This window comes from Lycium ferocissimum, chromosome 1, assembly GCF_029784015.1.
Source record: "Lycium ferocissimum isolate CSIRO_LF1 chromosome 1, AGI_CSIRO_Lferr_CH_V1, whole genome shotgun sequence".
In the NCBI taxonomy this organism is placed as follows: domain Eukaryota; kingdom Viridiplantae; phylum Streptophyta; class Magnoliopsida; order Solanales; family Solanaceae; genus Lycium; species Lycium ferocissimum.
Window position 1 is genome coordinate 66,809,787 of NC_081342.1, and position 22,428 is coordinate 66,832,214.

General features: G+C 35.7%; 1 non-coding gene across 1 annotated transcript; it reads right to left on the reverse strand.

The window, feature by feature from the left end:
* Positions 1-21,723: 21,723 nt before the first annotated feature.
* On the reverse strand, positions 21,724-21,829 carry LOC132031598 (small nucleolar RNA R71). Its single transcript, XR_009408314.1, has one exon. It is a non-coding gene; the product is annotated as a small nucleolar RNA R71 (small nucleolar RNA).
* Between the last annotated feature and the right edge of the window lie 599 nt (positions 21,830-22,428).

Below are 22,428 nucleotides of genomic sequence, written 5' to 3' on the forward strand. Positions count from 1 at the left end.
CATTGAATGTACCTTGACAAAAGTTACATATAACTTGATCTTTTGTTGAGCCTTTGGTACCATAATTCCAACCTATGTCTTTTTTGCTAGTTTCCGACATTGCCATTGAATTTGAACCTACTGTTTGCAACTGTATAACAAAATTTAGCAATTATTGAACATAAAAAATAGGAGCAAAACAAATAATCGCCTCATCAGGTGCTGAGAAAAAAAACAAAGGAGAAAATAGAAAAAGAAAAAAACAGAGGAGAAAGTCTATTCCTCTTGCGTACAGAAAAAGAAAAAGAGAATAGAAGCAGAAAAAAATGCAGAAGTCACCGGAAATAGAGGAAGAGTCATTGGAAAAAGAAGAAGAAGAACTAAAGAAGAAGCAGTAGTCGAAAACCAGAGGAGGAAGAGAGAAGAAGAACTGAAGAAGAAGAAGAAGAAGAAGAAGAAGAAGAAGAAGAAGAAGGAGGAGGAGAAAGAGAGAGCATACCTGAAGCTTGAACGAGAAGAGAGGAGAAGAAGAAAAAAAACCCTAGCCGCTATTTTTTTTTTATTAGTTTCATTTAATTATTTTTTTTTTTAAAAAAAGGCCACTGTCGCCTCGCCTTCACTGTTGCCTCACCTCGACGCCTTTAGCGCGCCTTTTTGAAGTGCCATCGCCACATCCCTAAATGGCGGAACTACCTCGCCTTGCCCCACCTTGCGCCTTTAGCGAGAAGCCATTCACCTTTTACAACACTGCCTTAAGGACAGAGGAAGACCAAGATATTTGAAAGACAATTCTCTATGACAGAGTTGCATGTTAGTCAGTATTGGCTCCTTTGATTCTTGAGTTACACCAGTGATGTATAATGAACTCTTGTCCAGGTTGGCTTGTGGTCCAGAAACCTCAGAGAAGTGGTTAAAATCCTGAAGCACTAACTATATGGATCCCTTTTCAGCTTTAAAAAACATAAGCAATCATCAGCAAAACACACATGTACAAGCTGTAACCTTTCACATTTTGGGTGGTAATTGAACTTTGGATCCAGTCTTAGTTGCTTTAGTGATCTATTCATGTACTCCATAGCTAACAAAAAGAGATATGGAGACATAAGGCCTCCTTGTCTTAGCCCTTTCTTTGCTTGAAATTTAGGAGTGAGTCCCCCTATTCATCAACAAAGAGTAACTGACTGTTGTAGCGCATTCCATGATGAGATTAACAGACTTTGCAGGCATCCTAAATTCCAGTAACACCATTCCAGGCATCCTAATGTCTATCTTAATTAATATCTAGGGGCCTAATGTCTATCTTGATTAAATATCTAGGGGACGTACTCTTCTTGGAGTATCTTTTCACTAACTCGTGAGCAACAATAACATTATCCAGTATGCTTCTTCCAGAGATGAAGTCTGCCTGAGAATTCCCCACTAAACTATCTACTACCAGCTTCAGTCTAGCAGTGATTACCTTGGATATCAGTTTTTAGCGTGTTGTACAACATTCTATTGACCTATACTCCTTGGCATATGTAGGATTAGAGACCTTAGATATTAAGGTGATGGTTGCACAATTTATCTCTTTCAATATTTTGCCAGCATCAAACATTTAGAGGATGGCCTGTATGACTTCCTCTCCAATCAGTTCCCATTGAGATTTAAAGAACTCGGTAGGGAAACCATCAATACCAGGGGACTTTTCATTTGGGATATCATGCAAATCTTGGATAATTTCCTCTTTAGAAACCTTCTTAATAAGTGTCAATTGTTGTTCCTTATTCAGGCACTACCCATTCTTTGCTATATCACTATTAAGACATGGTAATTCACTTTCACTAGATCCTATCAACCCTTAGAAGAGGTTTAAGAATTCTTCCTGCACTTGATGAGGTATAGTGAGTAATATTCCTTGGGCATTACAAATAGTAGATATGCAGTTTCTAGCTTGCCTTGCCTTTAGATAGGCATAGAAAAATTTACTGTTGGAATCACCCTGTATCACCCAAGTAGCCCTTGATTTCTGTCTTAGCACTCTTTCATTAAAACTAGACCACTTTGCTAGGTTTATAATCAATTACTTCTATTGTGAAATAAATTGAGGGTTATATAGATCAGTGCTAAGAGCTTTTTGAGTAGTTTCCAGCTCAGTTTGAATGTTAGCAAGCCTTGTCTCAAGAGAATTGTATCATTTTTTAACCTTTTTAGTAGTATACTCAACCTGTTTAAACTTCTTAGAAACTGCATACATAGCATAACCTGGTACTGTGTGTTGCCATATTGACTGAACAGTCGCTTTGAACTTTTGCTGGGGTAGCAAAGACATTTAATAATCTGAATGGTCTGGGGAGAGATAAGCTAGTAATCTCAATATTAACTAGAATGGGAGAATGATCAGAGCACCCCGAGCTTAGGTAGTTGGCCTCAAGATTACCATACTTATTAAACCAGTGGGAGTTACCAAAAGCCCAATCTATAATGCTGTATATTCTATCCTCAGGATCCCTCTTATTGCACCAAGAAAATTGAAAACCTTTTCTTCTAACCAGGCCTAGACCCAATGTGTCAAAGCACTCTTGAAAATCAGCAGTCTCAGATGGGTTAACAAGATCTCCATTTATTTTGTCATCTACTGAGAGGATAGTATTAAAATCACCAAGCATAATCCAAGACCTGTCATAGAACTGTCCAGCACCTGGAATTGGTCCTAAATTTCCTTTCATTCAATAACTGTATTGTACGCATAAACAAAAGATACATGGCATAAAATTGAGAACCCCTATTTGTCACTTCACAATGAACCACTTGTGGACTGGAGGATAGGAAATTTACTTGAACTTGTTGGGGTTTCCAGCATACCTATATTATACCATTAGGAGCAATAGAATAATTAGTAGCCATCTCCCAATCAAGCCTTAGATTCCTCTTGATCCTATTCAATTTATGAGCTTTAACTTTAGTCTCAAGACAACCGATTAAGGTTATTTTATTCTTCAGGAACAAGGTCTTGAGCTCTTTCTGCTTGTAGGGCTGATTAAGCCCCCTTATATTCCATGAGCAAAATTTCATGGAGGGTTTCTTTTGGTGGTGCTGGAACCCTTTGCAACCCTTTTGTAAAGTAGTCTCTGGATATATTCGCAAAGCTTTTGATGTGTTCTCTCTAAGCATCTGTTCAGTCAATTCCACATCCTCATGAAATGCTTAGTACTACTTATCTTTAGCTATAGTGTCCATCTTACCCTTCCCTTTGTCGTCTACCAGAGTTGGAGGCCAATACCCTGTGCATCCTCTGTAGTTTCATTACCATTTTCTTGGGAAATTACTGTCTCTTCTGTATTTTTTTTTGAACCGCAATAGCTTGTTGAGTAGGCATTTATACAATCTGCTGCACCTCATCATGCCTATACTTCCAAGCTTGCTTTGGTGGTTGCTTTCTCCTCCTATTATGCTTCTTAGGAGCAAGTTGGACCTTGTTTGCTTTGCAGGACCTAGTTTTATGACCAACTTGTAGGCAATCTTGACAAAATAGTGATTGCCACTCATAATCCACTTCTTGTTCATAATATTTGCCTCCAGGCAGTTCTACGAGGACTGAATTTGGTAATTGCTGGCTCATATCCATCTCTATCAGCATACGAGCATATGAAATTCTATCTCGTTTTGTTGTCAACCTATTAATGCGTACTGGCTTGCCAAGAGAACTGGCTATTCTTCCCAAATTCTCAGTAGCCCAATAATGAATGGACAAGGTGGGAAAAATAACCCATAAGGGGAGGATTTGTAGCTAATCTTGACTTTTTTGGAAATTCGGCATCCAATGTTTCAGTATTATATGGCGATTGTTGTATGTGTAAGGACCATACTGCAGTAGCACATCCCTAAGGACCATATTGCAGTAGCACATCCCTATCTTCCTCACTCTCAAAACGAAAAATGAAATAACCATCATCGTGAAGAAATACCTGTTCGTCGAGACAAAATTCCAGACTCCATAAATGAACTTTAGCATCTCCTTGAAGATGGGATTTCCTCCAATTACATAACCAATCAATGGTGTATTTCACTTCTGCGCCTCCTCCTCCAATTCAATAGGATCAAGCTTCGCAACTTTGACCCCATCTTTAAGAACCGATGGAAAGTATTCCAATTTCAACCCCATAAGTGGAGCTCTGTTCCTCTGAACCACTTAGGCCGTAGTCTGTTCTTCATCCGACTTTTCAGTGAATTGCAGCTTCCTGGCAGGGTTTGTAGCCCTATTTTCTTTCTCTGGCGAAGTTTCCTCTACCGGCATTGGTATGTCAGGTCGAGTTGCAGGAAGTATGGTTGGAGCACTGCTTTTCTCAAAAATTGAGAGTATCTTTTGGTCACGTGCCGGTGGAATGACCATCGGGGCACTCCCCATGCCTAACATCCAGTGAAGAAGACGCATTGGAGCTAGGTTTTGGGGGATATCCAATTCAGGAGTAATCACGCGAGCCGTTCCTCCGCAATTAGTGTCATTCAAATTCGTTGTAGGTTCTGGGTCTGGGGGATAATGTATTACCGGTGGTAGTGTCGGTCGCTTCTCCAACGTAGGCATTTGAGAAACCCCAATATTCGGACTCAGTTGGATAGCTCCCTTCGATACCTTAGCTGTTCCAGAAGCATATTTCCAATTATTTTTCTTCTTAGCCATTGTCGGAGGCGTAAATTAGCTGTCCATGCTTATCTTGCGCCGAGAGCGAATCCGAGAAGTTAGGTTCTCCTAAAATAATTAATCACATTAAAATTTATTCATGCTAGATTCAAAATCAAAAGTTCACTAAGTTCCCAATCACCATATGAATGCTAATGTGTTGTAAATATAACATAATCAATCATCTAAGGAACACTTATCTTAAATCACATAAATTCAAGATTAAATTGGCACAAATTCTTTAATAAATATAGAAACGTTTAGCAATGATAGTAACCTAAAGAATTGAATTATAAATTATACAAGTCATGTCATATATTATACAAAATAAATACATCTTGACACATTAATTGTTGCACGTGAACCGGAATAGATTCAATAAAATGTTGGTGCAAGTTTTTAAGCAATTCCCTCTTCGAATTACTGGCTTAACTAAATTTGTCCTATTTCTTAGAGGCAGTCCAAGAGAACGACACACAATCTTTTGAACCTTCAAGTCAATGTATTTATACACAAGATCTTGAACTAATATTTTATAAGATACGAACATATGGTGATCTAACTTATGCCACGATTTATCAAGCAACTCGTTTTGAAAATCGTTAGGCAATGCAAATCGTAAAGCCATGTATATCTCTTTTACGCTTAATAAACCTCCAGCCCAAACAACTTCTTGAATTGACCTATTAATTCTCGTAATGTATTTCACAAAAGAGTATAATCATCATCTTGTACATTGGATTCTATAGATTAACCAAAATGTCAATCATAGCTTTCACTCTACTTTGTGTTGTTTTGTGAAAACTCGTTTGGGAGTCTTTATCATCACCATGATTTTCTGTTACAGATACAAAAGATATTAGGATTCAGCATATGCATATAATAAATATATTAATGCTAGCTAAGTCTTGCCTTAGAAGGTTTTGTCCAAGAAATTCTAATAGCACTGGATTGTACACATTTATCGAAGAGTACAAATGTTACGCTTTTCTCGTGTAACAGTTGCAGGTAATTTATAGCCCATCCACTATAGTTTAACACTTCTATAGTATTTTAATAGCCGAAAAAATTAACAGAAGTTTAAGACATGTTCAAGAGGATTAAAATACAGAAAAAAACCAAAAGCCAGAACGACACACAATCTTTTGAACCTTCAAGTCAATGTATTTATACACAAGATCTTGAACTAATATTTTATAAGATACGAACATATGGTGATCTAACTTATGCCACGATTTATCAAGCAACTCGTTTTGAAAATCGTTAGGCAATGCAAATCGTAAAGCCATGTATATCTCTTTTACGCTTAATAAACCTCCAGCCCAAACAACTTCTTGAATTGACCTATTAATTCTCGTAATGTATTTCACAAAGAGTATAATCATCATCTTGTACATTGGATTCTAGCGGCAGATTAACCAAAATGTCAATCATAGCTTTCACTCTACTTTTGTGTTGTTTTGTGAAAACTCGTTTGGGAGTCTTTATCATCACCATGATTTTCTGTTACAGATACAAAAGATATTAGGATTCAGCATATGCATATAATAAATATATTAATGCTAGCTAAGTCTTGCCTTAGAAGGTTTTGTCCAAGAAATTCTAATAGCACTGGATTGTACACATTTATCGAAGAGTACAAATGTTACGCTTTTCTCGTGTAACAGTTGCAGGTAATTTATAGCCCATCCACTATAGTTTAACACTTCTATAGTATTTTAATAGCCGAAAAAATTAACAGAAGTTTAAGACATGTTCAAAACCCAATTCACACAAACAATGAATATTTCTTGGATTAAAATACAGAAAAAAACCAAAAGCCAGAATCTCGTCTAACACAATATCGAGTAATCATTACTTGCCCTTTCCTCTTTTAACATTGTAAATTTATAATAGATTCTTATGGTTATATATGGCTACAGTTAGAATCTCATTGAACACTAAACATACCCTTGATTTTCACAAAAAACATAAAATAGAGAAAAATATCCATGTCTTCTCGTGGTTTCACAAAAAATTTTCACAGGGAAAATTGTCTTGTTAATAAAGAAATCGGTGTCATCTCTCATATGCCATTTGTCATATGACTCGACTGCCACTTTTTTTTATGAAGATGAAAAGAAACAAAACATCCTTAATAATTGGTTGTTCGTTTCCTTCTCTTAACATTAAATTTCCTTAGTAGGCTAAAAAAAAAAAAAAAAAAAAAAATTTCTCTAAAGCAGTCAAAAGACGAACTATAAATAGTTAAGAGAAACACAGAATACAAATGAGTCCGGAGCCAAAAGAGGGCCTTCCTTCCACGATATACCAAAAGGAGTATAACGTGGATGGGCTAACGTTATACCCCAAATTTTTTTTCCCAATGTCAGACCAAAAAAAAAATAATAATAATTTATAATAATTTTGTATAACGTGGAAATTAAATCGATTTTACCACGTTATACAAAATTTTGTATAACGTGAATCGATCCACGTTTTACAATATATATATGTTGTAAAACGTGGATTGATCCACGTTATACAACATATATATATTGTAAATCGTGGGGCTGTCCACGACTCATACAACAGATACCCAAAATTTTTGCCCTAATTTTTCTCATCTTTCTCCTCCGCTTCTTCCTCCATTCTTTTCAACTTACAGAATTTCTTTTCCTTCTCCTTCTCCTTCTCCTTGTCCTTGTCCTTCTTCTTCTCCTCCATTTATTTTCTTTTTAAACCCTGCATTACAATCTAATTTTTGGAGCAACTTCTTCATCAAAAATCTTTTGTTGCTATGTAAATTAAGGTATTGTTTCTAACTCATCTAATATTGCATATTTATAGTAGATGTAGGATATCTGTTTGTCTTATATATCTTGATTATATGGATTCTTTAATTTTTTATTTGTGTTATTTTTATCTGAACTTTAGACATGATTGTTAGAAGCATTGTTATATAAAAGGTCTGATTTGTTTAGTAGCACTTTTGAAGAAATGTGTTCTTATGTTACTGTTATTTTTATGGATTGTTATATAAAAGGTCTGATTTGTTAAGTTTTTCATTGTACCTTTAATGTGATATTTATATAGCCAGAAAAGTGAAACTTAATTGATGCCTCACTAGCCCAGAAAAAAGGATACTTAAAATGTCATGATAATGCTTTATTATATGGGACCTAAGTCTAAGTGGGTGGACAATTATTTTCTCAATACTTTATAGGTATTAATGTGGTCCACTATCAGTGGTTTCTAAATAAGGCGTATGGAAGTTGGCTTTATCTAGCCAGTGCATATTTGTTCTGCTAAAATTGGAATAATAATAATTTTTTTTAATAGTAAGTTACTCCAAATAGCTTGATCTGGACGTCAATTTTTTTTTTTTTTAAGGTATGGAGCTTCCACGGGTACCCCTACATCCGGGGCTAGAAGTGTACGATGTGTTAACACTCTAGGAGAAGCATCGATCACAGGCTGTGTGGGATGGGGCCTTGAGAGGACCGACCGGATGCCTGTTTCCACGCCGCGCGGATACCGAATTTTGGAAGCACGTGAGGCGTCATGCTTTTCATCCTCGCATCCTTGACTACTTTGGCTTGTATAGATTTAGGGGAGTAGTAGAGGTAGGATGTGTATCATATGATTGGGCAGTCATCACTGCACTTATAGAGAGATGGCGTGGTAAAATTTTCTTAATTAAAATTTTACCTTGAAACATTTTAATATGTAACTTTTTTTATGAAACTTGATTTAAGAACATTTTTATAAGGAAACATGAAAAAATTAATAAAGAAACATGAAAATTTCCTGAATTTTTTTTAAACTTGATCTAATTTTCTTTATTAAAATTTTCATGGATTTTAATAAAGTAAATTAAATCAAGTTTCCTTAATTAAAATTTTACCATGAAACACTTTAATATGTAACCTTTTTATTTTTTATTTTTTATGAAACTTGATTTAAGAAAATTTTAATAAAGAAACCTATTTTTTTTTTAAAAATATTTAATAAAGAAACATGAAAATGTCATGAATTTTCTTTTAGCTTGATTTAATTTTCTTTATTAAAATTTTCATGGTAAAGTTTTAATAAAGAAAATTAAATCAAGTTTCCTTAATTAAAATTTTTCCATGAAACACTTAATATGTAACTTTTTTTAATGACATTTGATTTAAGAAAATCTTAATAAAGAGACATGATAGATTTAATAAAATTTTAATAAAGAAACATGAAAATTTCATGATCTTTTTTTATATTTGATTTAATTTTCTTTATAAGGGAAACTTGATTTAATTTTATTTATTAAAATTTTTATGGTAAAAGTTTAACTTCTTTTATTATAAAATTATAAGACTTGAGATTAACTTTTTATGATAAAAAAAAATTAGCAAAAGTTAACCTATGAAAAGGTAAATTAACTTTTTTTTTCTTTGAAATAAAAAATATTAACTCTAACTTGAGTTAACTTTTTTATTAAGTTTTTCATGGCTAAATTTTAAATTATTTTTTAATTAAAAATTAGGAAACTCGTGTTAACTTTCTTAAATTTTTTTGGAAAAAGTTAACCCATGAAATTTAAATATTTTTCTCTAATTTAAGTAGTTCTATAATAGAAAAATTAAACTCAAGTTTTCATTGTAAAAGTTTAACTTCTTTTAATTAAAAATTAGGAAATTGAGTTAATTTTCTTGTAATAAAAATTCTTGGAAAAAGTTAACCTATGAAAGTTATTTAACTTTTTTGGTAAGAAAAAAAAAATTAACTCAACTTTTTCATGGTAAAACTTTATCTTTTTTTTTTTTTTCCTAATTTTAAATTAAAAAAAAGGTTAAAACTTTTAACATGAAGAACTTCAAAGTTAACTCAAGTTAGATTTTTTTATTACAAAAAGTTAAACTTTTACCATAAAAAATTGGAGTTCCGTCAAATTTTTTCTAATTTGTGTTTTATCTTAAAAAATTTAACTTCAAGTTTTCTAATTTTATAATAAAAGAAGTTAGACTTTTACCATGAAATTTAATAAAGAAAAATTATTTTAAGTTCACTTTATTAAAATTGTAGCATGAGGCTAGAGTTACAGCCTCTCAATCCCTAGTAAAAGTGTGATGAAACAGACTTATCTTCAGCTGTTAGAACAGAATACCAGAGTCCCTTGGAAGAGTTTTATGTTAAGAAATGATACTAGACCCAGAGCCATTTTTATACTGTGGCTGCATTTTCAAGATAGATTGCTGAATTGAGGTGTGGACATTGATGCTGGATGTGCATTCTGCACTTCTTTCTTAGAAACTAGAGATCATTTATTTGCTAAGTGTGTATTTGTAAAGGCTGTTTGGACCAGACTGCTGAGCTGGCTCCAAAATCAGAATTACAATATTAGTAACTGGGAACATCACTTGAAGTGGAGCATTACACAAGGGAAAGGGAAATCTCAGAAAGCACAAATCTTTAAATTGGTATACACTGAAGGGGTTCATGCTATCTGGCTGGAAAGGAACCAAAGAGTATCGGAGAACAAGAGTAGATCAGTGGAGCAGATTGCTAAAGAAGTAGCCTTTGCTTGCAATATGAGAGCTGCTCCAGGCATCAGAACACTGCTACAAATGTTCTTGCTTTAGCTGCTGTGATGCAATGTCTATGAGTCATATTTCTGATAAGTTGGTATTTTACCAACTTATTTCTTCTTTAAGCTTTAGACTTTTGTTTTGATTGAAAAATAGTGCGATTTAATACCATTTACATCTATTTTCTTTTATGTGATTTAAGTGATCGGAAGAAATAAGTTTAAGTCAAAAACAGGCCAAATTGGACAGTTTTGCAAAACTGTATGATATAACAGGACAGATTTGCAAATTTGAAAATATGGAGTTTTCTGAATATTGGGAGCTATAAGACTTGGGAGAAAATATCATCATCTTTGGCTTTTCATCAAGCTTGGAGAGCTAGAGTTTCATATACACCATTGGAGGAGAAGATTGTGGAATGAGATATTTCTTAAACCTTTCTTCACTTTGGTGTAGATTTTCTTCTTTCACTTGAATCTTGTTTATGATAATATTCATTATCAAGTGTTGGATTAAAACCTTGTTTTGCTTATATATTTTTTATTTTTTTTGTTTCTTTAATTAATCTCGTTCTTAAATGTTTCCAAAGGGATTAAACACTTTAATTTAATTTGATTTGAACTTTCGATTTGGGAAAGATTAGTTATCAAGGATTTAAATGAATAAGAGAGGTCATATTATATTGATTGTGCAATAATAAATTAAAGTGAAATTCATTGATTTGGTTGAGAAACTTTCAAATTTAAAATCATTATCTATTAACATAACCTCGTTCTTATTTAATATCGTAAAATGTTGGATCGGATAATCTCCTACCATGCTTGTGGCCATTGATCATTTTACTTGCTTTCTAGGTTAGTTTACATTTTTGCATTAGTTATAATTTTCTCAAAAACCAAAATATTATCTATCGTTTTGGCTTTAGCTTAGTTGGTGAAAGTTCCTTTTTCTTAATCGCCTAGTATATTGTTCCTGTCGATGGTCATAGTTGGGTAAATTATATTGCATACGACCGTGTACACTTTCTCTTTGAGGAGTGAATTTGGACGTTATCAATTTCCTTAGCTTGTTAGGTGCAGGTAGATTTTCTTCTGTTAACTTGAGTGTAATTTGCACTAATGATATAACAGGCACAGTCAATGGAGTTTTCTGATTTTGAGACAAGAAGTTGTGTATAGCTATGCTGTGGATTTGTATTGTTCACTTTGGTGATTAATAAATTAAAGTCAGTTACCAATTTTTTTTTTTTTTTTTTTACCATGAAACACTTTAATATGTAACCTTTTTTTTTTTTAATGAATAAAGGGCATAATGAGCAATAATTAATTAAAGGGCAACAAATAAACTTATATGGCTAAGTATTATTTAAATGAGGATAAACATGATGTACATGGAAAGTGCTCATACTTTGCTAAAATTTGGGGTCGTATGGTTGAGATTTTGTAGGGACTTGTTTAACGCAAAATTAGTGAGTTAAAGGATTGGGACTTGTTTAACGTAGTAAATTACTGCATTAAAGTAGTTAACCGTGCCGTTACGGTTAACTTCTTTAATGCAGTAATTTACTGCGTTAAAGGTACTTTGATATCACTTTTTTTCCTTGGGTATTTTGGTTCATTGGCTCTTTTATTGGGCCATTTAGGTTCTGGAATCAATCATTTGAGACTTTGAGTCTCAATTCACCTTCTTTAATTTCCCCATAATTTTCTTCTCTGCCACTCTTATTCCTTACGTAATTTCTCTTAATTAACTTATAACAAAGCTCTTGCTCTTGCTCCTGAGTCTACTTCCGCACCTTAATTAATTACCAGCAATTAGTCAACTTCTACTTTGGTCACTCATCAATCTTCTGAGTCAATTGCACGGGCTTTTCCTTCTAGTATTGTTTAGAAGTGAACAAGATGTTGTACAATCGCTGCATCATTAATTAACTGAGGTTTTTTTTGTTGTAAATGATGCTTAATTTCTTATGATAATAATGCTTAGAAATTAAGAATATTTGTTAGTCCAGACTCTAGGGAAGATAATTTAGAATTCATGTATGATTTATGGATGCTTTGTGTTTTCTGTGCCTTCAATTTTAGAGGTCTGCTTTTCTCTGCACATCACTCATTCGATAAAAGTTCCGTTCAAACTTTAAAAGAATATAATAGTCCATTGATTCAAAGCATATACGTCTTGAACTCGTGTAACAGGTTCTTAGTAGGTGTTTGGCCGTGCGATTTCACCTCATGTTAGCATGAGATGAAATCAGTGAGATAAAATTAGCGTTTGGACATGCGATTTCATCTCATGAGATGAAATCCCAAATTGTCCAAAAAGGTATGATTTAGGATTCCAAATCATGATTTCAAAATTTTTAAAAAAGATGACCCTTAAGTTTATATTTTTTAAAATAGATCCATAAGTTGGTAGATATATTTACCAATCATGTTTACCAACCATTTATATCAAATATTAAAAGATCTACAAGTTGGTAGTATATTTATAACAAATTTACTATTACCAACCATGTGGGAGGATTATATTAAAGAGTAGTTACGCTACAATTCATGTTTAATTTTCCATTTTATTGAACTAAAATTTGATCAATTGATGTTGTATTTTTTAGAAAGGCCTTCTACTAGCGTATTAATTTTGTCATGAACTATGACTTGCTCATTTTGTCAGATTGTATAAGAATTGGGAAAGTTTTGATGGTTTTCACAACTTGTGAGATTTTTATGTCTACAAGAAGAAATACAACTTAATAAATCCAAATTGAATGTCCAAACAAAACTTCAACTTCAAATTATCATGATTTCTTCTCATGATTTCATATCATGTCCAAACGGCTCCTTAACATAGACAAACTATTTCCAAAAAAGCCAAGTCAAGTGGAAGGCTTAAACCCAAGAAGTTTGAGGTAATAATTTGTTGAATTAGACATCTGCTCTGTGACTACTATTTTCTACAATCATGTAGTATTACTTTTGCACTTCTCTGAAGAGTCTCCCAAAACTTGTTGCGGAGGCAGTATCAGATTTTCATATTACATTTCATTAAGTTATTGTCACTCACTTCATTGTTAGGAATTAGTGTACGTTTCATCTGTAGCCATCTTTCAGTCAGTATAGGAAGATACTTACCTGTATTTGACCTCTTTAGTTCTTAGCAAGCTTTTCTCCCCCCAAAAAATCTGATCTTAGCAAGCAATTTGATTTTCTTACTTCTGAATAGCTACGTCTACATTTGAAGATGTGACTCAAGACCTGAATGAACTAATAAAGATGAATAGGATGAAATTTCCTGAATGGATTTTTTTTTGTTTATTGTGTGATTAACTATTTACAAATTAGTCGATCCTAAGTATAAAATCCAAAGATATAATTATGGGATAAGCATACAACTATACCCGAATACGACACACCTTATTTTCCAGAAATAGGATGTCAAATCCCCGGGAGAGCTTGTGATTAACTATTTTTTTTTTAATTTTTCTAAATTAATAAAATAAAAAACGATCCTAATTATCTATAATTTGAAGATTTGATTTTTTTTTAAAACCCATAAAATCCAAAAAAAGATATAATTATCAAAAAAAGACTAACTAAAAATAAAAATGAAAACAACTTGATTATTTTTTTAATGAAAAAATCTTGATTTTCAACCATTTTCTTAAAGTTTTTCAGGATTTTTATCGGAGAAGAGAATTATTTTCTTAACATGTGGAAAACCCGTTTTTAAAACTAAATGTGGAAGACTAGATTTATTTTCAAATAACAATCTTTTTAAGAAAAAAAATTAAGTCTTTACACTCTCATTCTACCTATCGATTTTCTAAATAAGTTTAGGGGGTAATAGTTGATGGGTGCATGTTTGTTCGGGGGTAATGGTGCTTATATGATATTCGTTCAAACGACTCAACCAAGAAAGTGAGGATTTTTATCGGAGAAGAGAAAGATCTAGGGCTATGACCACTAATAATCTAGATAAGACTTTACACCATTCTACCTATCGATTTTCTAAGTAACTATATTTGTTAACTTTATGATATTCGCAACGACTCACAAGAAGTAACAAGAACGCATTTATATTTCCGTATCCAACTAAGTAGGGCTAAATAGTATATTTCTATCCTCAGTAGCGAAACGATAAATCGAACAAACTCTATTTATTCTTATTACGTACGTGAATTCTCTCTTTCAAGTTCAATTCACGCACCACAGATAGTGCTCAACTATTTCGTCAAATAATCAAACAATTAAGATCAAGAATAAATGAGCAACTCAAAGATGGAAATCAATATAGATAGAAACAATCGTCAAACCACAACTTTCATGATAGTGTCAAAACCCTATAACTAAAGAGTTTAGCTCTACATAGACATGGAGGAAAAATAACAAACCATCCGAATAAAAACGTAAAAACGAGTACTATAGAGAAGAGAAGGTAAAACTCGGTAACTACGGCCTCCATGGCGGCTCCAAGCTCTCTCTAGGTCCAAAGTTCTGAACTCCGGGTTTCAAGTTGTTCAAAGTTGTTTCAAAATTGTGTCTTGTGGACTATTTTAGGTGTAGAAAAAAGCCCAGACAAAATAACCAAATCCAAAATAAATTGGGTATTATTTTTGGCCGAAAAAATAATTGGACGTTGCGCACTGTGCATCGCATCAACTTCTGCCTAGGTACGTTTTTTTTTTTTTTTTTTCAATGTCTCAGTTGATTTCAAAATGTAATACAATTCCTCCAATCATTGAATAAATCATTATGTCCACCTTTGTCCTTTCCTTGTCTCCCACGTTTTATAAATGTTGCTCGAAATCTCTTCATCTTTACGCCGCTTTATTTCTACATAGTAAAAATATAATATTTAGCACAAAGTAATTTAATAGTACTAAAACGACGATTAAAAGTACTAAAATGTGAGGTAACAATGGGTAAATACATGCATTTTTGGCCGAACATCACCACCCCACACTTAAATTCTTGCTCGTCCTCGAGTAAGCACAAAAATCACTCTCAATAAATCAAGTCTGGGAACACCACCACTTTGGTTGATATTAACAATTATGCCCTATAGCAACTCAACTCATCAAGCATACACTTCTTGATCATCATGCAAGATATACAATTCAATTCAATCGAACACAAACTTCTAACCTCCTAATCTCAAAGACGGACTCTAACTAATCAAATTTAAGCTTGCTCACCTACTCTGTCAAAGAAATCTAATAACATCACCTATCAATCACGAAACAAGTGCCCTCACAAGAAGAAATAATTCACACACTCAAGTCAAAGAATCAAATGTAATTTAAGGACTTAGCATCAAAGAACAACACTCGCACTCACAAAAGAATTCACATGAATGCACAAAGAACCATAGGCTTGCGCATTATGTACATCTCCACTAATTAAGTGTGCTCGAATAAAATCAAATAGGACTTTAACGGGTTGTAATGTTGGCTAGGGGACGGGTAGGAAAGCTATATGATAGTGACTTAAACTTCCCTAAGCACTTTGCACTTTTAGACTTCATTACCCATTATTTTCATCTCTTTACTTTATTTTCAGCCCTCCCTTCATCAATTATTTCACTAGTAATTTCCTCATATCAAGAACGTTTCAATCATATTTTTTTTCAAGATTTTTTTTGTCTTTTTTTTTTTCATGTCACATTCTTTCTAAGAGGGCCTTATCATCACTTTGCAACTATCATTGGTCACAATTTTTCCATCCCTTTTCTTCAGATTTATCAATTATAACACAGTCTAAGCTACAATGCTCAAGGAAGAAGGGTGCATGAATTAGGGATTCAAACAAAAGGATCAAGGCAAAATACGGCTAACAAACGAAAGGCTACAGGCTCAAACGGCTAACTAGTGATACAATTTTTGCAAAGGCAAAAAATCACAACACATATCAAATAAAGTCTATCATCATCTTCTAAACAGAGCAACACTTTTCATGTAACGACTCGTTAGGTCATTTTCTCATTTTTGCCTATTTTGCCCTTGTGAACACCTCCCCCCCCCTGCCCACCGGCAAACCACTTTTGCTTGTTTTGGATTGTTGTGTAGTGGGTGTAGTTGTCACAATTCCTGAGGTAGTTGAAATCTCTTAAGTTGGAAATTTGCTAAGTTAAAGAATTCTTAAGTGTTGGGTTGACTTTAAGCATCATCGGGGGTAATTGTGTCGTTTTGGGAATTTCGTCGGTCCCATTAGCTCTTGAACGTCGAGTATAGGCTGGTTGTGGATTTGATTCAGTTCTCGAGGGCCTTGGGGGCATTTTGGTCATTTGGTTGGGAAGTTGGTTTTTTGCCGTCGACTTGGGCCACTTTTTGGAAATTTCGGGGCATTTTGGTCATTTTGATTTGTGTCGGGAAAAATCTCGAGATCACACAAAACCAAATTTTTGGTTATGGTGTACGCGCGGTGCGCGAGAATGGATGCGCTCCAACCTAAGAATTTCATCCCAAACTTCATAATTCCCGAAGGTTCATAGTACAAGTATCACATGAATCCGTTCCTTCCAACCGCCTCTCATAATACATGGAAACCACCAATTCACATAGGAAAAGCCAAGCATAAACCTAGAGATACGAGTCGAACACACAAGTCACACAACAAGACCAACCTAAGAATTCCATCCCAAACTTCATACCCGGAATGTCTCCAAAAGGTAAGCTACTACATACGAGTCGCTAAGCCATAAGCCATAACCTACCTGGAGTGCCGAACAGGAATCCCGAACAAATCACGTGAGCACCTTGCCCTTCCTTAATGCCTCCAAATGCTCAATGTCTATTTATAACGTAATCTAGATTAGAAATCATGAAGAACGATACATATTGCTAGGCTTTTAATTTGGTCAACTTAAGCCTGTGAAATTTAGGGAAACAGGCCAACAAGGGGAAAACGGGAAAAAGTGAAACATGCAATTCAAGTCTAAGTGATCAAAACCTACTAATCAATTCCTAAAACAACTCAATATTAAGGTAAATTCATATTTAAAGTGAAACCCCCAATTGCCCAAAACCAACTTTCCAACCCAAGTCCCAAAATGCACTCTAATGCATTGGGAACCGAACCGAACCTACATGTAAGTTACAAATGACCATACGGACCTCTCGAAATTGATGAATTTTTGAAAAAGGTCCGTTTGCCCAAAAGTCAACTTTGGGTCAAACATTTTTCGCTTTAAGGCTTATTATCACAAAAACCAATCTACTAGTCATCCGATGACCTCGAAAATCGTACCACCCATCCCTGCAAGTCAAATATAACGTAATGAATCTCGAGAAAAGGTCAACAAGGTCAAAAGTATCGTAACGGCTAAACGGGTCGTTATATCAGATACCAATTAAATAATCGCTCGTCGTCGAGCCACAAGGAAATAAAATGAGGAAAAAGTACCTGAATCGGCGAACAACTGGGGATATCTCTCGTGCATATCAGACTCGGTCTCCTAAGTAGCCTCTTCAACAGGACGAGGCTTCCATTGAACCTTCACAGAAGCAATCTCCTTGGACCTCAACTTCGAACCTCCCTATCCAAGATCGATATCATCTCCTCCTCATAGGTTAGATTCTCATCGAGCAACACTGAATCCCAACGGACAATGTAAGAACCATCAGAGTGGTAATTCTTCAACATAGACACATGAAAGATCGGATGAACATCGGACAGGCCTGGTGGCAAGGCCAACTCATAAGCAACGTCACCAACTCTACGGAGAATCTCAAATGGGCCAAGATACCTCGGACTCAACTTGCCCCTCTTCCCAAATCGTATGACACCCTTCATGGGTGAGATCTTCAGAAGAACCTGTTCACCCTCCATAAACTCCAAGTCTCAGACCTCTCGGTGCGCATACATCTTCTGACGACTCTAGGCTACTACAAGCTTTTCCTGAATAAGCTTCACCTTATCAACAGACTCTCTCAACAAATCAGTACCCCAAGGGCGAACCTCAAAAACATCAAACCACCCAATAGGATAACGACACCTCCTAATATATAAAGCCTCGAACAGTGCCATGTCAATGCTGGAGTGACAACTGTTGTTGTATGTGAACTCTACTAAAGGTAAGAACTGGTCCCAATGACCACCAAAGTCAATGACGCATGCTCTCAACATATCCTCGAGCACCTGGATAGTTCTCTCAAACTGACCATCGCTCTGGGGATGAAAGGCTGTGCTAAGATCCAACTGAGTACCCAACTCAGCCTGAAATGCTCTCCAAAAGTGGGAAGTAAACTGCGGACCCCGATCTGAGATGATAGAAACCGGAACCCCGTGCAATCGCACAATCTCATGAATATAGATCCTGGCTAATCTCTCTACAGTATAAGTGACCTGAACTGGAATAAAATGAGCGGACATGGTCAACCGGTCAACAATAACCCATACAAAATCAAACTTTCCTAGGGTCTTCAGAAGACCCACAATGAAATCCATGGCAATTCTCTCCCACTTCCACTCGCGAATGGGCATCCTCTGGAGCACACCACTAGGTCTTTGGTGCTCATATTTCACTTGCTGACAATTTCCACTCTTGGACACAAATCTGCGGTGTCCCTCTTCAACCTACCCCACCAGTAATGCTGTCTCAAATCATGATACATCTTCGTGGCACCCGGATGAATGAATTACCTCGAACTATAGGCCTCAATCAAGATCAAAGGAATCAAATCACCAACACAAGGAACGCGCCTGCGTCCCTTGATCCTCAGGATCCCCTCACTATCAAGAATGGCCTTCTTGGCCTCACCCCTCAGAACCTTATCTCGAATCTTACACAACTGAGCATCCTCAAGTTGATGAGTTCTGATCTGCTCTAATAGGGACGATTTCGCCTCAACACAAAATAAGAATCTGATTGGAACTGAAATATCAAGATGAACGAAACTGTTGACCAGAGTCTGAACCTCCATAGCCAATGGACACTCGAAAACAACCAAACAGGCTAAAGTCCCCTTACTCGTGGCCTTCCGACTCAAGGCATCAGCAACAACATTGGCTTTCCCTAGATGATAAAGAATAGAGATGTCATAATCCTTCAGGAGCTCCATCCATCGGCACTGCCTAGAATTAAGATCTCTCTGGGTAAACACGTGCTGAAGGCTACAGGGATCGGTGAAAACCTTACAATGGACACCATACAAGTAATGCCTCTAGATTTTCAAAGAGAAGACCACAACTAGCAACTCCAAATCATGGGTAGGATAGTTCCTCTCATGGATCTTCAACTTACGGGAAGCATAGGCTACGACATTACCCTTCTGCTTCAAGACAGCACCCAGACCCACACGGGATGCATCACAATAGACTGAGAAATCCTTACCCTCCACGGGTAATTCAAGAATCGGGGCTGAAGTCAAAAGGGTCTTGAGCTTTTAAAAGCTCTCCTCACAATCATCGGACCACTGGAAGGGAACATCTTTCTGAGTCAATCTGGTCAACGAAGAAGTAATAGAAGCGAAACCCTTCACGAATCAACGGTAATAGCTAGCTAATCCCTCAAACCTACGTATCTCGGTGACAGTGATGTGCCGTGAAATTATGGCACATTCGATACTTTTTAGCTATAAGTTTTACTTATTTTTGAGCAAGTCTTGGTCGTTTTGATGTGTTTGTTACATGTTGCAGATGTTTAACGTGTTTCGGGAGCAAGTCGTGGAAATGGAGTGAAAAAGATGTTCAGAAAAAAGAAATTTATCGAAGCTCGAGTTATACGGTGGAACATACGGACCGTAGATTATTCACGGTCCGTAAATCCCATCGTGAATGCTCACCGTAACGGGTCTTTGTATGAGCGGATGTCCGAGCGAAAATACGGACCGTATAATATTTACGGTCCGTAAAACCCACCGTATATTGGTTCCAGAAGAGTTGTCAAGACAAGAGGATTTACGGGCAAATTATACAGACCGTATAATATTTACGGTCCGTGAAAGTTGATCGTATACCTGACTATGGAGGAGATTTCACGGAAGGCGCGCATCGATTCTACGGACCGTATAAAAGTACGGTCCGTACATTGGTCCGTTGAGGGCAATTTTGTCAGTCCAGTTTTGCACGGTTTTGACTCTTATAAATACCCGATTTTAGGTTTCCTGATTATAATTCAATACAGAACTCAGTTTTACTTTTCCCTAGTATTAGCTATTCATAGTTTTGAAGTCTTTTGGGAGATTGCAAACAATTACAATTCAATTCTAACAATTACAATTCAATTCTCTTCAATTCCAAACAATCAATAGTAAGCATTATGATTTCTATTACTTCTTATTGTTCTTCTTCTTCTATGAGTAGCTAATTTTTCTTACTAGGGTTGTGAACCCAATTGATGGGTGTTTTGTGATTGGGTTTGTGATTGATATACAAATAATGGATTATTAGGGTTTGTTTATTCTTCATTCTTCATTCATAATTAATGGTTGCAAACATTGATTAAAGCCATAAGCCTTGATTTATTTGGGAAAATAATTAGGGTTGGTAAGAATAAACAATAAGAACTCAAAGCTTTAAACTTTTTTTAATAAATTCACTTAGGAATAAGAAGAATTTACTTGGCATGATTAATCGTTCTTCATAGTTACTTTCTTATATTTGAAAAAATCATAGAAAGAAATAATCTTTATCTATTGGGAAATAGTATAGATTCATATAGAGATTAAGTGCATTCAAATAATGATCCATTAGAAGTATATCAAGATCAATGCCCATGATCATACACCCTATCTAAAGGGGACACAACCTTAGTTTCTTTTACCATAAATTCGCAACCAAAGCAATATTTAGCAGTTAGTTACAAAAAAAAACCCAATTTTTACCCAAAATCATCGGATTAAGACATTAGACCTAAACATAGCAATCTACGAATTTAGTAACCTTTTCACACCCTATTTCCTGTGGGATTCGACCCCAACCTTGTTGGGTTACTATATTTGACAACGTCCGCGTTATACCATTAATAGGTGTAATTTGAGTGTATCAAATTTTGGCGCCGTTACCGGGGAATACGGTTTTGAAATTACTAAATAGTGTTTGCTTTATTGAAGTCTTTTGCTTATTCCATCACACCTTGTTTTCTACTCTGTGAAAACCAGGTGAATATGAATCAGAATCGGCAAAATCAACATGCTGATAACCAGGGGAATCGGTTGAACAATCGGGCGAATGATTCAGATGATGAGAATGTTTTTCTTTGAGCTCGTTCCCGAGGAGGATTATGCATACGTTATTGTTCGGCGCGCGTTGGGCTTCTTCGTGAAAATTGATTCCTCTCTCCCATATCGATTGTTGAAGCTTGAGGGATACTTTCGGAACTCTACCGAGAATGATCCTCAACGTCATTTGCAGAATTTTATGGATGTGTGTGCTAATCATATCCAGAACAACGTTCCATAAGATGCTATTCGGTTGAGGTTATTCAAATATTCACTTGGCCGAGAGGCAAGAACATGGTTCGAGAAGCCGCCGAATTCGATTACTACATGGGCAGAGATGGTGGCGCATTTCTCACAAATAGTACCCCCTAGCAAGAAGGGTGAAATTCGGGACAAGATCTATGACTTTAGGCGGCGACCGAGGGAACAATTATATGAAGTATGGGAGAGATTCGAGGATTATTTGCGGAAAAGCCCAAATCATGATTTTCCTGATAACATATTAATGGAGAAGTTCTCACGAGGATTAGATCCGGTTGTCGCGATCGGTTGCGAATAATGCGGCTGATGGTTGTTTCATGAACAAATCTTATCGACGGTGGCCACCATACTTAACAAGCCGACAACTCATAATCGTTCGCGGCTCAAACAATGCCGATGTGGTACCGTTCGGTAGTGCTATGATCCAAAATATAGTGAAGGAGAATCAAGATACCCAAAGAAACCTTGGCGTAACTTGCAACAAATATTTCCTTGCCGACGAAGAAGTTCGATGAATCCCGGATCAAGAAGGTAAACGTTTGTGAGGAGGAGGCGCGACTAAACGGACGTACCATGCTCGGAGACGGTCCGTTCCACGGGCCCCCCTCTATGCGGATTGAGATGCTAATTATGTAAATAACTCTCAAGCGGGGTTACCGGAGACGACTACTGGGTGGTTATCGTAGTCAAAATCAATGGAGACCTCAACAAGGTCAAGGTGCTTATAACAACTGCGGGAACTATAACAATAATTATGGTGGTGGGAACCAAGGCTACAACAACGGAACAATTTTGGGAACAAGAGTTCCAATCCTTATATACCACCG